The 6,646-nt window shown below is 43.1% G+C and overlaps 1 non-coding gene across 1 annotated transcript; it reads right to left on the reverse strand.

Moving 5' to 3' along the window:
* Window positions 1-447: 447 nt before the first annotated feature.
* On the reverse strand, window positions 448-554 carry LOC135151807 (small nucleolar RNA R71). The gene has a single exon (XR_010290723.1). It is a non-coding gene; the product is annotated as a small nucleolar RNA R71 (small nucleolar RNA).
* Between the last annotated feature and the right edge of the window lie 6,092 nt (window positions 555-6,646).

Raw genomic sequence — 6,646 nt, forward strand, 5'->3', positions numbered from 1 at the left:
CGTAAGAAAGCAATTGATTCATCTTCTACTTCTTCTTCTGATTCTGAAACAATGACAGAACCTGAAGCACAACCAGACAGTAAGGCATTGAAGGATTTCTCTATGCCAAAGATCGATGATATCCAATCAAGCATTGTCAGGCCTGCAATCGCAGCCAAAGCCTTTGAAATCAAACCAGGAACTATTCAAATGGTCCAGAACTCGGTACAGTATGGGGGTTCTCCTACTGAAGACCCTAATATGCATATACGGAATTTTATAGAGATCTGTGACACTTTCAAATTTAATGACGTCTCTGATGAGGCTGTGAAGCTAAGACTTTTCCCATTTTCACTGAAGGATAAGGCCAAGGGATGGTTACATTCTTTACCATCTGGTTCGATTACTACATGGGAAGATCTAGCTCAGAAATTTCTCACTAAATTCTTCCCCATGGCAAAGACTGCTGCGCTACGAAATGCTCTATCTCAATTCTCGCAACAATCAGGAGAAACATTCTGTGAAGCCTGGGAGAGGTATAAAGAGATGCTAAGAAAGTGTCCCCACCATGGTATGCCGGATTGGATGCAAATAAACAGTTTCTACAATGGTCTTGGACCTCAATCCAGACCTATGCTTGATGCGGCTTCTGGAGGTGCGCTATGGGCTAAGAGTTATGAAGAAGCTTATGATCTTATTGAAATGATGGCGGCTAATGAATATCAGAACCCTACTCAAAGACTTACTCAAGGGAAAGTAGCCGGAATTCTTGATCTTGACACGTCTACAGCTATAGCAGCTCAACTTAAAGCTCTCACGATGAAAGTCGATTCTCTGGCTCACCAAGGAATTCAACAGCCAATCATTATTTGCGAATTATGTGCTGGTACTCATGCTACTGATCAGTGTGCCATTTCTAGTGAATCAGCACAATTTGTGAGCAACTTTCAGAGAGGTCAACAGCCTGCTCCAGCTACTTATCATCCTAACAACCGAAATCATCCTAATTTCAGCTGGAGTAATAACCAGGGGTATAACCAAACTCAACAAGGATTTCAACAGGGACCTAAACAGTACAGTCAGGCTGGGATTTCACAACAGTATGCACCTAAACAACCATATCACCCGCCGGGATTTCAGAATCATGGGCAATCAGCTAACGAAAGGTCTGACATGGAAGAACTAAGGCTCATGTACAAGAGTCAGGCAGTAACTTTAAAAGCTTTGGAGACACAAGTCGGTCAGTTAGCTAATGCTTTACTGAACAGACCACAGGGGAATCTCCCTAGTGATACAGAGGTACCAGGTAAGAGGGACCCTAAAGAGCAAGTCCAATCCATTACGCTGAGATCTGGAAAAACTACAACAGGGCCTGCCTCAACATTAGTACAAGATCAGGGTGATGAACCGCAAGAAATTCCAGCAGAACTTCCTTCAAACACAATTGGAATCAACTCTACTGTTGAAAAAGATAAGGCTATCCCTACAGCTGCTCCGGTGTCAAAACCATTATACCCACCACCTCTATTTCCTAGGAGGTTAAAAAAACAGCAGCTGGATAAGCAATTTGGTAAATTCCTTGAAGTGTTCAAAAAGCTTCACATCAACATCCCGTTTGCTGAAGCACTCGAGCAAATGCCTAGCTATGCCAAGTTTATGAAGGGTATTCTTTCAAAAAAGCTAAGGCTCGAGGAGTTAGAGACAGTGGCTTTAACGGAGGAATGTAGTGCTGTGCTGCAACAGAAATTACCACCTAAGCTTAAAGATCCGGGAAGTTTCACTATCCCTTGCACTATTGGGAAGTTCTCTTTTGATAAGTGTCTGTGCGACTTGGGAGCTAGCATCAATCTGATGCCCTTATCTATCTTCACACAACTTGGCCTACCAGAGCTCAAGCCGACAAACATGTCTTTACAGCTGGCTGATCGTTCGATCACATATCCGAGGGGTATAATTGAAGATGTGCTAGTCAAGGTTGATCAATTAATATTTCCAGCTGACTTCGTGATTCTTGACTTTGAAGAAGACAAAAGGATTCCTATCATCTTGGGTAGACCCTTCTTAGCCACCGGGCAAACATTGATCGATGTCCAAAAAGGGGAACTTACAATGAGAATACAAGATCAGACGGTCACGTTCAACGTATTCAATGCAATGAAATTACCAACCGATGAGGAATCTTGTTTCAGTATGGATGTACTTGATACTACGGCAGAAGCTAATAGCCAAAGGGTTTTACAGGATGATGTATTGGAAGCAATCCTTACCAATGATGAGAAATGGGACAGTGAAGAAGAATTGGAAGAAATCCATCATCTTAACTCATCACCTTGGAGAAGGAATTTTGAACCACCTGTCGAATCTCTTGGCTTAGAAGAATTAAAGGAAGATCACAAACCACTACAACCATCAGTGATCGAAGCACCTAAACTTGAACTTAAACCGTTACCGGATCACTTGAGGTATGCTTTTCTTGGTGAACGTTCTACTCTTCCTGTTATTATTGCAGCTAACTTGTCAGGTGAGGAAGAGGAAAAACTTTTGAGGGTGCTAAGGGAATTCAAAACAGCAATTGGGTGGACTATAGCTGATATCAAGGGAATCAGTCCATCATTTTGTCAGCACAAAATTCTTATTGAAGAAGGAAGCAAACCTTCAGTGGAACAACAAAGAAGGTTAAATCCTATCATGAAGGAGGTTGTAAAGAAAGAGATTCTTAAATGGCTCGATGCAGGTATCATATATCCAATTTCTGACAGCTCATGGGTGAGCCCAGTACAATGCGTGCCTAAGAAAGGAGGAATGACAGTAGTAGCCAACGAAAAAGGGGAACTCATCTCAACTAGAACTGTCACGGGTTGGAGGATTTGCATGGACTACAGAAAGCTGAATAAAGCTACAAGAAAAGATCACTTCCCTCTGCCTTTTATTGATCAGATGCTTGACAGGTTGGCTGGCCATGATTTCTATTGTCTGTTAGATGGGTATTCTGGCTATAATCAGATTGCTATTTCTCCGGAAGATCAAGAAAAGACAACCTTTACATGCCCTTATGGTACTTTCGCATTCCGAAGAGTACCTTTTGGTTTATGTGGTGCACCAGCCACGTTTCAAAGGTGCATGATGGCAATATTCTCAGAGATGATCGGCATCAATGTGGAGGTATTCATGGACGACTTTTCTGTATTTGGAACATCTTATGACGAATGCCTCACAAATCTTAGAATGGTTCTTAAGCGCTGTGTGGAAACTAATCTGATTCTCAATTGGGAAAAATGTCATTTCATGGTGCAAGAAGGAATCATATTGGGGCATAAGGTATCTGCCAAGGGACTAGAAGTCGATAAAGCGAAGGTGGAAACAATTAAAAATCTTCCTCCACCACTTTCAGTCAAAGGCATCCGAAGCTTCCTTGGTCATGCAGGTTTCTATCGGAGGTTCATCAAGGATTTCTCGAAAATTTCTAAACCTCTTTGCAATCTGTTAGAGAAAGACATTCCATTCAAATTTGATGAGGAGTGCTTGGAAGCATTTGAAATCTTGAAAAAGAAGTTGACATCAGCACCTATCATCACTGCACCTGATTGGAGTAAACCATTCGAATTAATGTGTGATGCCAGTGATTATGCTGTAGGAGCTGTACTGGGCCAGCGAACAAGCAATGTGTTTCATGTTATCTACTATGCCAGCAAAACATTAAATGATGCACAATTGAACTACACTACTACTGAAAAAGAACTTCTAGCTATTGTCTTTAGCTTTGAGAAGTTCAGGTCTTACCTTCTTGGAACAAAGGTAGTGGTATATACTGATCATGCAGCCATTCGATATCTCATCTCAAAGAAGGATTCTAAACCAAGACTAATTCGCTGGGTTTTATTGCTCCAAGAATTTGATGTGGAAATTAAAGATCGAAAGGGCACAGAAAATCAGGTAGCGGATCATTTATCCAGACTAGAAGATCACAGCAAACAAACTACCGACAACACTCTAATCAATGAATTCTTCCCAGACGAACAGTTGTTTGGAGTTGAGGCAGAAGAGCCATGGTTTGCTGACATTGTAAATTATCTGGTGAGTAAGGTCATTCCTCCAGAATTCTCTTATGCTCAACGCAAGAAATTCCTTCACGATGTGAAATGGTATATTTGGGATGAACCCTTTCTGTTTAAACAAGGAGTCGATCAGATTCTCAGACGGTGTATTCCTAATAATGAAGTTGAGGGAGTTTTGCGCGAGTGCCATTCCACTGGTTATGGGGGCCATTATAGCGGAGAGAAGACAGCAAAGAGGGTACTTCAAGCAGGTTTTTACTGGCCAACTCTGTTTAAAGATGCTCATCAATTTGTGTTGGGTTGCGATCGATGTCAACGTACAGGTAATATTTCTAGGAGGAATGAAATGCCTCTTAAAATGCTTTTAGAAGTCGAAATATTTGATGTTTGGGGTATTGACTTTATGGGACCGTTCGTTTCGTCTTGCAACAACCAGTATATTCTATTAGCAGTTGATTACGTGTCTAAATGGGTGGAGGTAAAAGCCTTACCTACAAATGATGCTAAGGTGGTCTTGCAATTTCTACAAAAACAAATCTTTACCCGTTTCGGAGTCCCTAGAGTCATTATCAGTGATGAAGGCTCTCATTTCTGCAATCGGAAATTCACAACCTTGATGACGAGGTATAATATCAATCATCGGGTTGCTACTGCTTATCATCCTCAAACGAATGGTCAAGCTGAAGTGTCTAACAGAGAGATTAAACGCATATTAGAGAAGGTGGTTAACCCTTCTAGGAAAGACTGGTCCTTGCGATTAGACGAGGCTGCTTGGGCTTATCGAACAGCTTACAAAACACCATTGGGTACTTCTCCATTTCAGTTAGTGTTTGGGAAAGCTTGTCACTTACCAGTAGAATTGGAACATAAAGCTTATTGGGCACTAAAGAAGTTGAATTTCGACTTACAATTAGCTGGAGAGAAACGCATGATTCAACTCAATGAGTTGGAGGAGTTCCGCCTCCGTGCTTATGAAAATAACAAACTCTACAAAGAAAAGGTGAAAAGATTGCATGATCAGCGGTTGATACAAAAATCTTTTGTAGTAGGTCAATTGGTTCTATTGTATAACTCTCGGTTGAAGCTGTTTCCAGGAAAACTCAAGTCACGCTGGTCAGGGCCATTTATGGTCAAGACTGTATTTCCCCACGGTGCAGTAGAAATCTATGCCAAATCACCGGATGAATCATTTAAAGTTAATGGTCAACGGTTGAAACCTTACTTTGGCGGAAATGTGAATCGTGAGGTACAAACCACGATTCTTCAATCGGAATCGGATTAATTCTGGACTTCACGTCGAGCTAACGACGTTAAACAAGCGCTTCGTGGGAGGCAACCCACGCATTGGAACCACATTGTACCATTGTAAACCTCAAAAACACAAAAATCGAAAAAATTCAGCCTCCGGTGTCAGACACTAGCGCGCCCGCGCTAGTGTCAGCGCGCCCGCGCTAAGTTGCACAGCGCGCCCGCGCTATACTTAGCGCGGCCGCGCTACTGACTGCCGAGTCAGCCGAATTTTCACTCAAAAATTATTTTTTTTCGTTTTAAAAAGCCCACAATCCTAATTTTGCATGCCTAGCCCGAAATACATCCCATAAAACCCTAACTCAACTCTTCAATCCTTATATAAACACAAAACCCACATCCATACGCACAACCTTCATCCAAATCTCTCAAACCCACTACACATAAACCTCTTGCAAATCTAAATCTCTATCAATGGCACCCAAAAGAGCCCGAAGATCACAAGGAACAAGCACCCAAGCCCCTACATCTAGCGATTCTTCCTCGTTGGGTGAGGTTGAGTTCACCTCCGATGGAGCACGAACCGAGTTTCAACGGCTTATGAATAAGTCGTTAGTCAAGGAGAGGGGATTCTTACCCACGGCGGAAGATGGTGAGCTTTTGAACATGGTTCAAGAGCGGGGTTGGGAGTCTTTTTGCGAGGCTCCGGAGGCGGTTCCCTTGGCTATTATTCGAGAGTTTTATGCTAATGCCAAGGAGAATCGCGATGGATTCACGGTGGTGCGGGGAATCCGGGTGGATTATAGTGCGGATGCAATCCGTAGAGTCATTGGGGGGCGTGCCAAGCGCCGTAATGAAGAAGATTGGGTGGTTGAGAGGATTGGGCGTGCCAAACGCCGGTTTGATGATGATCCGATTGATCTTGAGCGGTTGGTGTATGACATTTGTGTACCGGACACGCATTGGAAGATGACTGCACCTCCTTTGCCGGCACATGTTTCTTTTCCTGCAGCCACTTTGAACCGGTATGCGAAGGCGTGGAATGCCTTCATATGTGCTAACATCATGCCATCTTCTCATGGGCATGAGGTGACAGTGGATAGAGCGATTCTGCTCTTTGGGATTGTCTCAGGCAAGTATATTGATCTGGGACATGTTATTCATCAGGGGATGCTGAGGTTCTTACGGGGAGGAACCACTGGTGCTATTCCATATGGCACAATTGTTACGAAGCTCTGTCGATCAAGCGGTGTTCGTTGGCCAGCCAACGAGCAACTACAGTTGCCGGGAACACCTATTGATCATTCGGCGATCAGTCGGATGACGGAGTGGGATGGAGGAGTTCCCCACCCTCGAGGCCTCGG

The sequence above is a fragment of the Daucus carota genome, chromosome 3, assembly GCF_001625215.2.
Source record: "Daucus carota subsp. sativus chromosome 3, DH1 v3.0, whole genome shotgun sequence".
NCBI lineage: Eukaryota > Viridiplantae > Streptophyta > Magnoliopsida > Apiales > Apiaceae > Daucus > Daucus carota.